The sequence below is a fragment of the Cyprinodon tularosa genome, unplaced genomic scaffold (genome assembly GCF_016077235.1).
Source record: "Cyprinodon tularosa strain WSP-4 unplaced genomic scaffold, ASM1607723v1 ctg5, whole genome shotgun sequence".
Classification (NCBI taxonomy): Eukaryota; Metazoa; Chordata; class Actinopteri; order Cyprinodontiformes; family Cyprinodontidae; genus Cyprinodon; species Cyprinodon tularosa.
In genome coordinates this window covers 139,661-155,082 of record NW_024039229.1, presented here as the reverse complement: position 1 = coordinate 155,082, position 15,422 = coordinate 139,661, and the positions used below count along the sequence as shown (strand labels likewise).

Genomic DNA, 15,422 nt, shown 5'->3' with positions numbered 1-15,422 from the left:
TCTATTCTATTCTATAACTAGAGCCTGTCTGATGAGAGCAGAAAAAAGGGTCAAGAACTGGGAAGAATCAGACTACCGTATTTTCACGACTATAAGGCGCACATAAACGTCTTTTTTTTCCCTCAAAATGTGCGGTGCGCCCTTTGGTGCGGTGCGCCCTATGTGTGTTGTAACTGCGACTTTTGAGACCACCTCATTGAGGAGATGATGAAAGAGTGGCTGAATGTAAGGAGACCAGGTGTTTTTTTTCCACTCATCACCACACCATCGCTGCTAATCTGACTCCATGCGTGCCCATCTCACAGCTGATGTGAAAAACATGGTGAAACAAATTAATGCGCTCGCTGTTAACCGGACACAGCAGGTGCAGCAGAAGCAGCGAGTTTACATGCAAAGTCAACGGTTGACGAGCGTACAGGCGCAGCAAAAGGTCCCGCTGCTGCTGCTCGAGATGGAAAAATTGAAGTTTTGCTGCTGGAAGCGCCACATCAACAAATCAGAGAAGCTGATCTGGGAGCTGACAGCGAGACAGACACAGCGCTCTGATGACATATTAAGGCAAATGGAAAGGGCTGGATGGATGAGGAGATGATGAAAGCGTGGCTGAGGCAGGTATGTGAGGAGAACAGGTGTTTTTTTCCACGCATCACCATCGCTGCGTGCCCATCTCACAGCCGATGTGAAAAACATGGTGAAAAAAAATAAACGCTGTGCTCGCCGTTATCCCGGGGGGTCTGACAAAGGAACTTCAACCGCCCGACATCGGTGTGAAGCGGCCGTTCAAAGGTTCAAAGTAAGGCTGCGAGCGGCGTGGGAGCGATGGATGACAGACTGAGACCAAAGTTTCACGATAAGTGGAAGGCAGCGCCGGGCAAGTTACGCCACCGTTTGCGGATGGATTGTAGATGCTTGGACTAACGTGTCTGCTGGCTCTGTTGTTCAAGCTTTCGCAAAAGCCGGCATTATTTCTGAGGAGCCGCGCTGCACGGAAAGTGACTCTTTCAGCGAAGAAGGGGAAATTGGCATGTCTGATTTAGTGCAGCTGTTTAATTCAGAAACAGAGGATGATGACTTTGATGGGTTTGATTAATACTTTGTAATAAATACATGAATAAAGCACAATCATACTCAGTTTTGCTCCCGCTCTATTTTTCTACCTGAAAACTTAATTCAACAGCAGCCTCTGGGTCGGGTCTCCTCCTCTTCACCACGGCGGCTGGCAGGTATTTTTTCATCTAAATAATCTAAATCTTGCAGCTATATTTGCTGTGATCAGTGGGAATAAAGTAGTTTTAATATGTTTTTAAGTGAGAAAGTCCACCTGAAAACTTAATAATTGCAGTCAGTTCATCCAGATTATCTATTTCTGTCGGAGGCGCTCAGACCCCCGACATACCAGCTGTGCACCGACAGCAGAAATCCTTTCATCAGCAGCCTCTAGGCTGAGTAGCCTCCGGGTTCACGCGGTGGCTGGCAGGTGTTTTTCATCTAAATAAATTACAGTGCAGGCACCAGGATACCGGTAATAAAAGCGAACATATTCCGTCGGCAGGTTTCAGGATTTTACGTTAATTTAGGAGTGATCACAGCGCTCTGTCATCTGCGATGTGTCTGTCTCACGGCCAGCTCCCAAGTTTGATTAATATTTTGTAATAAATACATGAGTAAAGCACAATCATACTCAGTTTTGCCCCCGCTGTATTTTTAAATACGCAGTAGAGGTATTTAAAGGTAGTAGAGGACATGTACCTGTATATAAAAAACGCGCCCTATAGTCCGGTGCGCCTTATGTGTGTGTTAAATACAGAAATGGCACACATAACTGAGACTGCGCCTTTTAGTACGGTGCGCCTTATGGTCGTGAAAATACGGGTAACTGAGTCCTTCTGGAGGCAAAACTGAAAGAACCTTTTTGAAGATCAGGACCGGAACAACAACAGAAAACTGAAGAGCCTGTCAGCCATCAGGTTGTGACCTTAATTAATGGTAAATGAAATAACCTCTACCTGAAAAGGTTTTGGGGTTTTGAAAGTAATCAGTTTTACTTGTTACATTTCAGAGACGCCCTGCGACAGTCTGGCAACCTGTCCAGGGTGTACCCCGCCTTTCGGCCAATGACTGCTGAAGATAGACACCAGCCATACGGTGACCCTGACAGATAAGTAGGAGAAGATAGATAGATATTCTGAAAAAAAAGGGAAAAGAGTCTTTGCTCCATCCTAGCAGAATAACAGCAGCCACCAGCCTTCATCAGCAGGTCTGCTCCAGGCCTTCATCATCATACCAGACTTTTTAATTCAATTTCCTCCATAATGTCTCCTAATTAGAATGCATGGAAGGAGGAGTTAAAAGAGATAAAGACTAGGGAAGCAACCATCAATTAATCTGAAGTGTTGGCTGCTATCTCTATATACCAGAAATTGATATAAGGCACCATGGAGGTAATCAATGAATGGAGAGGAATAAGAACATATCACTACTGGAACGGCACGTAGCAGACGTAGCAATATGAACACGCTGTAGTCAGAAGGAGACAAAGCCCTGCTCATGTGCTAAAATAATAGACTACAGTTTTGAAGTAATATGGACCCATCAGAGCCAGACCTGAGTCCACTGAGCACTAGCTCTCTTAATTTTTCAGCAGCAAAGGAGTCTTTGTCAATAACAAGGACTTTAAGGACTGTCATTGCCTCCCTTTGAGAAACAGGGAGGATAAACCAGCCAAAGTGATTAGATTCAAAAATAGAACGCACAATATCACAAGGTCACTGGCTAAAAGGATCTGATGTTTATGTGAAAGAGCATCTGGTGAACCGAGATATCTCTATATATTTAGGGGAGTGTTGGGCTAGTGATTAGAGCAGTGTGCTTGTGCTCTGAGAAGGTTGCAAGTACCCAGTTCTATCCCTACAGTCTGCACTTTGGGTCCCTGAGCAAGACCCTTAACCCCACACTGCTCCCCAGGCGCCGCACAGCGGCAGCCAACTGTTCCCAAAGGGCATGGGTTAAATGCAGAGGTAAATTTCTCCAATGTGAGATCAATAAAGTTCAATTATTGTTATATCAAAAGACAAACCCGCAAAAAACAGAAAATATTAAAAACAAATAATGCATTCCTACAGGGTGCAAAGTCTGTCCCAATCTAAGCAGGTGCCAAAACAAAACATTGTCCCTATCAACAAAAATTGTAATAATCTAAATAAGACATGTGGCTACTTCATGAAGAACAGTTTATGTCGAATGGAAAGTTTAACTTTGGTCGATCCGGTTTTTTATGTCGATAGAAGGAGCCTTTATACTGATTCTCAGAGAATCAAGGTGTATTTTGATCAATTTAATGGTTCATTCAGCTTTGTTGCGATTTTCAAAACTTGGTTCAGCTCTATAAAAGGAATTGATCATAAGTTAGTTACCAATTACACCATGTGAACAGGAGTGGGTTGAAAAAAAAGATGTGTTGGACGGTTGTATGAGCAGAACTCCAGGCAAATATGAAATAAATAAATGTAAGATAAAATAAATAAAATAAAAGAAAGCTCTTTTATTTTATTTTTTACCAAAACCAGGACATTAATTTAGCTTCTGATATATTCATGAATACATTCAAAAAATCATATGATCAGGACTGCCTGAATAAAAAAGCACTCTTTACAAACAATTAAACAACTATAGAGTTTGAATGTAAAATTTAAAGGATATAAAAATAAACTAACTGATATTATGAGGGCAAAAAAAGAGTATTATACCAGATTATTACACTGTAATAAAACTAAAACTAAAGGCCTATAGAAAAATGTTATTATATTATTATTATTGGAAAAGCTTCAACCCATGAAGGTATTTCTGAATACTTAATAGATGTTAACAGAACCCTAAATCATATCAAATATGTGGTTAATGGGTTTAATGACTTTTTCTCTAATATTGGTCTAAATTTAGCTGCAGGAATCATAAATGGTAAATGGGTTGAACTTAAATAGGTTCACACTACTCAGTCATTAAAGCACACAAACACACAATGATGTCACAATGACCGTTGCGAGGGTGCTGTACATTAGGCCTTGTGACCACAATCAGTATGCAGGGAGAAGGGTCTCACCCAAGGACACAATTACATTGTTCGAACCAGTGACCCTCCTTCTTCCTATTGCTGCAGGGGGGATTATAGATGGTGCCAGTCAGTGAAACAAATAAATCATCAACTAACTGGAGTAGTATAGACAGGGAATTGATCAACAGTGTAATCAAAAGTATGGCCCATACATCTGAGACAAATCTTATACATCTGATTTATTCCCTAAAAGATGAAAAATGCCAAATTCATCCCATTGTTTAAATCAGAAGATAAACAATTTTACTAATCACAGGCCAATTTCATTACTTTGTCAATCAAAATACTAAAAAAAAAAGTTTTATAGCTCGACTAAATAAATTCGTAGACAAGCACAATCTGCGATGGCACTGATGGAGTTAACTGAGGAGATGTATACATAAAAACAAACATACATTAACAATCTTAAACAGTAGAAAAGTATAACATCTGGGGGATCGTGTTGAACTGGGTAAAGATTTACATAAGGAACATGAAAGAGTTTGTTCAAACTGGTGAACAATACTCCAACTTTTCAAATATCCCCTGTGGTGTCCCTCAGGGGTCCTTGTTGGGCCCTGTCTTATTCACCCAATACATAAATTATAGATCTAAGATTTCAGAAAAGTAAAAATGTATCTCTTCTGCTGATGACGACATCATCATCTGTTCAGGTCAGTACACCTGAAGTTGATAAATAAAACATCTTATTTTAAAGTAAGACACTGAAAAGTCAGAAAAGTGACATAAAATTAAGATTAAGGTAGAAATTGAGAGAGAAAGTGAATCAAATCACTTTCATCACATAAACTGTGTAAAATCAAGAGCACTGCAATTGTTGGGAAGTGGAGGCACCTCAGTTTACACTTTGCTTCTCACATATACGTATGACGTAACACAGAGAAATAAACTACAGCTTTAATTAATTCTTCACCAAAAGTAAAATATTCGATACTGCAGAATACTTAGCTCACATAAACCTTGTGTTTTTGAAATCACATGTCAATGAAGTTCAGTTATTTAACCAACAAAAAACTGCAACAATGATGGCGAGAAATGAAGTGTAATCTGTAAAAATGATTCAGTGACAGAGAAGGTTTTGGTTTGAGAGTTTAACTCATCTATGCTTGCTTGATTTCAATAAAATATCTCAAGTACTGGGGTAACATTTTGGAGCAAATTAGATATAAGTTTAATTTAAACCAGTTATCAAAATACTTCAGCTCAGAGGTGCATTAAAAAAAAAAAACCTGTTCAATGATATTGTTTTGTAATATAAAAAAATTAAATAAAATGTTTATTAGTATGAGTTTATGTAGGCCTACCTATGTATACTGTATGTAGGGCATTATTATAATCTTTTTTCAGTAATAATGTACATTCCTCTAAATGGAACATAAATGTAGTTAATTAAATATATAGTCATAATATAGCAAAAAATTAATTAAAGAAGTTTTTTTTTTTTTTATGAAATCAAACCAAGTGAAACTCAAACTATCAACCTAAGGAGTTCTGGGTAGAATATATTGTCAGGCGGAAATGTTTAATTATCTTAAATGCAAAATGTTTCTTTTTTTTGAACAATTTTGGTATAATTGCTGCTCAAGGTGGGTTGCTCTGACAGCTAAAGATGTGTTTTAGAGTCTCTACGCTCCAGTTAACAATTAATCAATTACTAAATTAGACAATATTTCAATAATCGATTAATCGCAATTTATCAGATTAATTGTTTCAGCCCTAGTTTAGTTAAATAGTTTGATAGTTTAAAATAGTTTGAGTTTAAAAGTTTGCTGCGGTTTGATGAGTGTATATTGATGTACATTATATAAAAGTACTATATATAAGGACATATATTAATGCAGTAAATTAACTGTAATAAAGGGGAGTTAAGAAGTGTATATGTCTCCCTGCTTTTTTTCTGATTTTCTTTTCTTGGGTTTACATTTTTTTTCCTTTTTGATTAAAGTTGTCAATCGAAATAAATTTTCATATATTTATTCATTATATTTAATTCTTCAGTAAACTGTATAAACTGGGAAATAATTGTTGAAATTTAGGACTACTTTTGCTAAGTATGGTCTTTTGAATGAGCATCTTAAGATTGGAGAACTCTTTTAAATATTGATTTAAATAAAGAGAAAAGCTCAAATTCTTCACTAATTTTCATATTATGTGTGAATAATTTAACCTTTACTTAATTACTTGATGAATTGAATCCTAAACCAAATGAAAAGACAAAATAACGAATTGTACACTGAAGGAAAATTATGAGATTCACATTCTGTCCCTTCTACCGGAAATTGTTCAGCTGGAAAATAAAATGAATGGTTAAGATTAGCTGTTTTAAAATTCATAGTCTGAAGCGAACGCCCACAGATGTTGAATCAGGTGGAATAGTCACTGACCAGCGCGCTAATGTTTGTTCCTGAAGGAGTTCTTGTGCTGAGTACACCAGCAGCCATGTTCCCACATGTCCGGCTATGACGTGCGCACCTGAGACTCTCTAAAAGTCGAAAGCATAAAGCACAGCATCCAGGGCCGTTTATCTCAGCACATAAGCCCGTTTCTGGTTTACTCTCTGGGGGACACAGAGCCTGAACACCACCAATCAGATTAATCACCACTGACTCACAAAACAGCCATGATGAATGGTGAAGGCTGCAGACGATCCACCTCCTCCAGCTCACTGGGAATGAGCTCCTAGGCCAAACAATCTATAGGAGAGCTGAAGTCACCCATCAGAGAAGAAAGCACAGCAATTTAAAATCTTTGGCAGCGCCGCTTTTTAGGAAATTAAAGATTGTAGGAGAATAATAAAGCCCAGAGTAGAATACATTTTACACAACATCTTTTACTGCGCTTTTATCACCAATTTATGATCCGAAAACATGTCATCAGCGGGTTTAGAAGCTCTCTCACCTGCTTACACTCCTGTCAGTGTTTCCCTGCATTTCCAAGAATGCCTTCCAACAGCCTGCACAGAGTGGGTGAGAACTTGCTGATTTCACCCGAAGGTAGGCGTCTAGAGGCTTACAAACAGCTTGAAAGTGTGATCGTTCAGCTGTAGTGTTGTACAAATCTATAATTGCAGCAACACCCCTCACTCAAAGCCAACATGTCCTCTGGTTGCCCTGCAGCTGGGTCCATCAGGGCTTTTTGTTCTGGCCTCATGCAGGACGCTGGCGTGATTCAGCTGCTCTCCGAAAGAGCACATGATGGTTGTTTTAACTATTCCCCTTTATGGTCAAAAACAAACAAACCAACCAACTGGGATTTTATCATGCTTTACCAAATCAGCTGTTAGAGCTGACAACAAAGAACATTGTTAATCAGAAAGATTAGAAATGTTTAATTAATGGTTTCATGTTCCCAATAATTCTTCATCAGGGTGGTTAAAATGTAGATGTTGACGCTGGACAGCAGCCAATCATTAAGCCTCCATATGTAGGGCGTGTCCTCTGATTCAGGATACAAAGAGGACCCTTTTCACACCCATCCCTTCGAGATTTGTTGTTTGTCAAGCTTTATACACTCAAATGTGAAAAAAGAGGAAAAAAAATCCAGTTTGAATAGAAAATAATGTTGGTTCCTTATTTGGTCACTATGGGCTGTAGATCTGTTGCTTGTTTGTTATCAAATATCTGCATTCGCTCAATGATTATGTCAATAAAATCCTTAAAAAGTGACCTCATTGCAACTGACTGAGAACCTTTAGTAGGACATGGCGGGGGGGGGGATTCTTTCTGGGTCCTCTCTGTAGCAGCAGCAATATGCATTAAAAGAGAGAATAAATAAATGAATAATTTTGTTGAATGCATGGATGCTGTATTATAATGTCACACAAACAGAAAAAAAAAACGGATATGGTCTTCAGTAGGAATAAATCAGAATAGAAATAACATTATCCTGTTGAAATGGACCTAAATAAATGCATCTTTTGCCATTTCACATTTTTATAGGTTTAGTTATTTCATTTTGATCGTTGTCTATCAGTGAAGAGTTCTGAAATAATGAGAAACACAGGGATGAAGGAAAATTTTTAAATGGAATCAAAATCATGTGCAACATATCGACACAGGTCTGTGGTTTATTTAGACCAGGGGTCTTCAACGTTTTCCAGGCTAAAGACCCCTGAACTGATGGCGAGATGGAGCGGGGATCCCCTAATTATATATATTGTATGAAATTGTGGTATATCAAACTGGTCCTATAGTCACTCTATCACTCTATTACAGATGGAGGAATGTAACGGAAGTAATTTCGCCCTAGGATTATTAAAGAATTTCTAATTCTGATTCCTCATTGATGGGTCAGGTGTTGTGAATGAAAGCTCAACTCAAACTACAGATGAAAACAAACCAGTCATGTAACCACTAAACTCTTAAAATTTCCTTGTGATGCTTGTATTGTATGTTATATGTTCTTTCTTATGTATTTGCCTGCCTAGGGACTACGGATGAAAACTAGCTTTGTAGCTATAATCCGGCATATTTACCTTTGTTTTTATACTGATGTTCATTAATGTGCATTGTCCCTATTCAAATAAATAAATAAAAAAAAAATAAATAAAAAAATAAATAAATAAACGGTGCCCAGCTTGAAAGAGCTCCTGTGTGTCGCTGAATGTGTGCGTTTATGACTGAAAGTTATCTTCTGCCTCCATTTATCTGTTTACTACAGTGTGTTGAATTCAAGTTAATGTGTATTTAAAGACATTTCAATTAGTGGAAAAACTTGCAGGGGGGATATAAAAAAAAGAAAAAAATTTTAATTAACCAAAACTTTCGCGACCCTCATGCAGTACCTCCTTGGACCCCCTAGGGGTCGCGGGCCACCTGTTGAAGACCTCCAATTTAGACCATGTGTGTCCAACTTAAGGCCCACAGGCCAAATCCAGCCACCATGGCAATTTATCCAGCCAGCAATAGCATATCATTTTACAAAATACAGTAGTCATGTTTCTTTTTAAAGCTACAGTGTGTAATTTTCAGCGACATCTAACATCCAGACTGCAGACCGCAGCAACATGAACATCTCCCCCCCACCGCTTCTCCCCCCCAACAGTACGGCGAGCGTTACGGGACAAAATGTCTTCCACGACGTCCGCATCACCTACCTTCTCAAGTGATGAGGTTTGTTTACATAGATAATTTTACAGATAGTATTTCATTAGTCTGTGTAGGGTATAGATTTCATGTAGACTTAAACAACTTGCCGTAGTTACTTTCGAGCGTAATGGGCGATCTCGCAATCGCTAGTTTGTTGGCTCTGCGCTGGCGTAGTGCAAAGATGTCTGCCTCCATGGCTGCGAGACCCGCTCCTATGTAATTATAAATAACGAATTCTAAGGCAACGCAAATATTAAGGTTAAGAGGCTGAGCTCGTAGATGATGATAAATAACATAGTTATGTATAATATATTACATTTCTGACTGTATATCCCTGTAATTATTACACACTGTAGCTTTAAGTGAACAAAGTATTTAAAAATACAAAATCAACAGAAGTTTTAATACCAGAGCAATTCTCTTTGTAAACAAAATGATGAAATCGAACGTTCACTTTTAAACAGGTGCAAACGGCCCTTAAGACTAGAAAATTACGAAAGAGTCTAGCATAAATGTGAGTTTGAAACTCCTGATTTAGATGGAGAGAGAGCAAGACTTGGAGCAGATAACAAGAAGACAGAACAAAGTTCACCACATGTGCTCAGTTTTTATCCACTGGAGCAAGAGAGACCAAAGTGTGGCCCATGGGTCCATTTGGAGCTGAATCAATTGTAGATTTCCCAACTATAATTCAAATGTGGCTTAAACCTGAGTTAAGACCAGCAGTTGGTGCAGATGGACACCATTTGTATCATTTGAAGTTATCACTGACAAGTCAAAAATCTCCTTCTAATAAAAAATATCCCATAAAGCACGAAGGATTTTACTCAAAAGCCAACTTGGGTATATTAACTAATTAAACCTAGAAAAACTCAACAAGTAGTATATCATAAAATTGAAAAAAGAAATCACAATATCACAATAACATTTATCACGTTTATCAGGTCAGTTAAACGAGACCACTATTATATTACAGATATAGAAAAGTTTACAGGTTAGACAGGTTAATTCAATTCCAAAATACTCTATTAATTCCAAAGGGAAATTAAATGCTGCAGTAGCTCATGTTTTTTTTTATTATACATTAATATGAACATTTATTATAACTATTTATTATTTTTAACCAGGTGTTGTAGGTGTTGATACTAGCTGTAGCCAGGAAGGATCTCCTGTAGTGGTCTGTCTTGCACCATATCTGGTAAGCCCTCTGTTGTTGTTTATAAATCTTCTGAAGAGTATGCTTTCTGTTGTCCATAATCTTATTCACTTTGTGAATAAATGTTCTTTGCTAAATAATCTCCAGAGGTTCTAGAGGAGTTCCTAGAACAGAGTTGAACTTATTAATTAGCTTGTTGAGCTTTTTTAAGTAATTAGCTCTAATAATGTTACTCCTGAGGATAGAAGAAGAGATCACACTTTCCAAAACAGACTTATACAAGATATGCTGCATATTTCTGCCAACGCCAAAGAACCTAAGCTTCCTTAGGAAGTAATCTTCACTGTCCCTTATCAGTTGTATTTCCATCTTGCTTATTGTCCAGGTGAACACCACAGTATTTATACTCCTAAACTACATCTACATCTTCACCTCACATGTTAATAGGTTTCAACTTGTTAATGTTTCTTCTGAAATCTACAATCATCTCCATTGTTTTGTTGACATTCAGGATCAGATGTTTGTTTCCACAGCATGCCAGTATTTCTGCAGATGACAGGACTCTGCCTGGTACTGGAAGTCAGAGGTATACAGAGTAAAAAGAAATGGTGAGAGTAACGGCCCCTGTGGTGCTCCTGTTCTGCTGACTAACTTGATTAGACAGCTGACCCTTCATTCTAGCAAACTGTGGTCTGTTTGTCAGGTAGTCTTTTATCCAGGTGATTGTTGATGCCTCCATCTGAGTCTGATAGAGTTTCTCACAAAGTGAATCAGGATGAATTATTTTAAATGCCCTGGAGAAATCAAAGAAGGTGATCCTCATGGGGCTCTCTACCTTGTCTAAATGGCAGTGGGTTTGTTAAAGCAGGTGTATGATGGCTTCGTCAACCTCGACTCCACGACAATGAGCAAACGGCAGGGATTCCTGATAGATGCTTGTTTGCTTGCTGAGGTGAACCAACAGAAGTCTCTCTATAAACAATTACCTGTAATCAATTTGCATTTGTTATAAAATAATGGTATTGAACAGGAAGTGTTGACTGTTGAACCCGGATAGAGCGTAATCTACTATAATCCTCATAAAAATAATCCATGATTCTAAACAGTTTGAAAGGAGAGATGAAATATTCAGAATAATTTTTTTAATATCTACTTATGTTTTAGCCACTAGGGGGCACTGGACCTGTAAGTTCCAGGTTTGGTTCACCTGAATGGCCACAGACAACACAACACTGCCGCAAAATTAAACAACCTTTCTCTTTACAATCTAATAGCAGACCACTTTGGACCAGCACATTGAGAAGTGATATATTTAATTGTAAAGACAAGGCCACATCTACCTGCTTAGATTTAATTCTACTTCACAGAACCAGAAATATGTCTGAGCAGGTAAGTGTTATAATTATGTTGCTGCCTTTGGTGTTTAAGAGAACTCAGATTGTCTTAAAGAGCTGCTCTGGGTCACATGATTCATTCGGTGACAAATTTCAACCCTATCAAGCTACATATGCTTGGTTATTTTTGTAACAGCAACCCATATGGAGCATTGATGTGCTCAAAGTGCTCCATATTAGTCAGACAAATCATTTAATATATCTCAAATTAAGCAACTCTTTGGTCAGAAGTTACACAGTGTACATTTAAAAAAGAAACGATACAATTATTATGAACTGGTCAGAATTCAAAATAAAATTCTTAGCTGAATGAATTCAAATTTAGATTCAATTTGACACAAACTGACCATGATATCTTTGCCAAAATACAACCAAGAGAAATATAAAATAATCCGGACACAAAAGATTGTTTTTCAGTTTTAGGTATTTGATCAATAAGTTGACCTATCATCCAAAATATTCATTTAGTTTGCAGGTTTGCTCTTTCTAAAATCAAAATCAATGTGAGTTTTTCAAAAGGCAGTTATAACGTGAGCATAAATGAGCAAATTTGAACGATCTATTTGGCTTTGTGACATTTGTGTGTGTGTGATTGGAGAAATGCACTACAGCGCAGAGGTCAGGTCTCCTCCCTCACTGCAATGAGATCCTGGGTTAAGAAAAAAACCTGTAGAATTTGCATCTTCTTCTCTGATGCATGTTATCTTTATGTTTTCCTTCAGGTATTCAAGGTTCCCTGAACAGCAGAAAAGATGAAGCATGTTAGAAGATAAATTGCCGTGAACTAGGAGCATGTTGTAAGGTCATAGCTATTTGTCTATCAGCCCTGCAACAGACCGATGACCTGTCCAGGATGTATTCCTCCTCTTTCCCAGTGGGGGCTGGGATAAACTCAAACTATTCCACAGCACTGAGCAGAATGCAGCAGATATTAACAGATGTAGTTACTCTTGCTAGACTCATTATTTAAAAGAAACATGCAACTTTGTGCATGCATACTTTAAAAAAGAGATCGTAGAGATTCAAAGGCAGAGTATTTTAAAATTCACCTAAAACAACGTTTGTTTTAGGTGAATTTCAAAATACTCTGCCTTTGTTTCTGCTCTGCGGTTACCACATCAACAATTTGAAGTGAACTCTTAAAAGCCTAAATTACAGAGGATAGGAAGCACTCCCCTAATGTACCCTCACTTCAGGATGAGACAGGTGTAGGTGTGCTGCTCTAATGATCCTGGTTAAAACACATCCGCAAACCACACATGGCCCTGCAACAATATCCAGGGTGATATCATCCACAAACATGCACCTACACATACACCTACATGGATGAATACCCAAACACAGAAGCGTATGCACACCTACAAATTCACACAGGCACAGCAGAAGTCAGGTAAGGCTAGGCAGCACCGGTGAGGTCCATGAGGGAGTAAAAAAAAAAAGAAGGGGGGGGGGGGTAGTTCATGAGGCAATTACGCTCCCCTTAGAGCCAGTCATGAGTGTCTGTACCAGTGTCCCTGCAAATGTGTTAACAATTGTTTCCCCTAAAACTCCTAAACACACAAAAAACACACTTTAAGGATGAGGGGGGTGGGGGGAACAACACAATCTCCTAATTTTAGGCATCCAGATGAGTCAATGTATGGATGCTGCTGCTGCATTCAGAGCAACACAGAAGGAACAAAATGGGAGGGAGGGTTCTGTTGCATTATGTTGAGGCGTTACTGTATTGTATGCATGCATGGCATCAGATGAGAGTGAACACCCCCGTGATAAACCCAGTCTACCCCACTGCAGCACAAACAACACTGGCATAATGAAAGCGCCTGAAATGCCTCATTCACCCCCCCCCCACCCCCCGTTTTTACGCAAAGAGGGTGCTGATCCTAGAGATGCGGCACCAGTCACCATTTTCCCCCTTAAAGAGGCGGAGAGGCAGACAATAGCTGGTATGAAATGATCAACAATGCGGAGGGTTTTTCTTTTTTTTTTTTTCTTAATCATCTCAATAAATAAACAGAAGCTCAGCAGTAAAGCGCAGACATTGCAGTGCCACACATGCGCCTTAGCAGCGCAAATGTGGAATCACTGAAAGCCTCAACATGCACCTGTTAATAACTGTTATACATGCAGTGAACGTTGGCATCATTTTAATGGGATTTACAACCTGAAAATAAGTCAATTAATTACCAGGAGACGATATTATAAGCTTTCCATCCAATTTAACATTTCCCTTAACTAACAAGACAAAGATAGGTGTTTGTTTGTTTGTTTTTACCTTGGTTTTCTTCTCCCAGTTCCCAGTGATCCCACACCAAATGTGTCACCTTACATGTTTCATTGTAATTCCCAGTTCTGGAGAAGGGGGAATTGATAAGCCGCAGTGACGCGTCTCCTCCAGGATAATAAACAGAAACAAAGCGTAGTGGTGGAGCGCATAAAAAAAAAAAAGCGGCTCGGCGCAGTAATCCTTCACGTTAGTTCAGATCGGGGAACGTGTGACCCGCACCGAGGCTCCTGGTGCGTGGCTGATGTTGCTTCCTCGCCTGCCTCACTGGAAGATGTTCCACTACTGAGCGCTGCTCTGCTCCGTGGCCAACTCATTGATTGGTTAATGTGGCATTTCCTTACGTTCGCATTCCCGAACTGCTGGGGACGATTAACCAATCAGACGGCGGATAGATCCAATGATCATGTCTGATTGGTTGAGGCGCCTTCGAAGCCTTTGCTCCCGGTAAACGCGCCCTTGTGAGCGCTCACAGCCATGTAAATATTAATGCACTGATGGGAAATGTTGAGCTGTGCTCATTAACTTATGGATTAGACTTCCAGCTTTATGAACCCAATGATCGGCAGCCATACATCACCTCACTTCTATGAACAAACTGCAGTCCTTATAGAGTTTTTGGGAAGTTTAAACTCATTTATCCACTTCTAGGTCCTGACTGTAAATGATGACCTCATGTTTTAACTGTAATTATAATGATACATATGATATATACTGTGAATATCAGATGACTTCTGGTAAATTTTTGAGCACAGGCGGTTCTAGACAGGGGGCCGAAAGGACCAGTGCCCCTGTAAATCCTGTCCTGGCCCCTGTTATGGCTCTTCCGCTGAAATCTTACACTGGGAAATTGTAGTATAAGAACTAGAATCTATATTAATATAAGTTTTATTTTCCTTGATTTAAGTAATTTTATATTTAAAATAAGAAAAACGACTCCATTATCATATTTGAAGTGCATAATATCTTAATATCTTATGTTAAGGGCAACATACTGAATTCCTTTGGCAGAGCATCTTATCAACCTGATCAAATTAAAGGCAAATACAGTTATAAATTTTTTTTATTTTTAAGATCAGTTTTTGCAGAGTAATACTAAATAATTTCCCTATGACGATCATAGAGACCGTGGTCTCTTATGGTGAAGGGACCATAACTGATGTGTCCCAATTGGACAAATTTTGTATTTTGCCTTTAAAACTTCAACAGTTATTTAAAAATTATAATCATATAATTCAAGCTTCAGTCATGTTGAAAATAGGATCACAGTTTCTATCTGTTGGATGAAATGGGTCTGTAAGCTTGGCTTTGTGGCTCACCTACTATACTAAATGATGAATTCTTGCCTGTTTTTTTATTGTTTTTTTGTGTTTTGTTTTATTGTTTTGTT

The 15,422-nt window shown here is 38.6% G+C and overlaps 1 protein-coding gene across 2 annotated transcripts in view; it reads right to left on the bottom strand.

Moving 5' to 3' along the window:
* shisa7b (shisa family member 7) overlaps nucleotides 1–14,232 on the bottom strand; it is a 62,715-nt gene extending 48,483 nt beyond the window's left edge. For both annotated transcript variants that reach the window (XM_038302818.1, XM_038302819.1), the window contains exon 1: nucleotides 14,024–14,232. The gene's annotated coding sequence lies outside the window, so the exon portion shown is untranslated. The remainder of the gene's footprint in view (nucleotides 1–14,023) is intronic.
* Nucleotides 14,233–15,422: the final 1,190 nt, after the last annotated feature.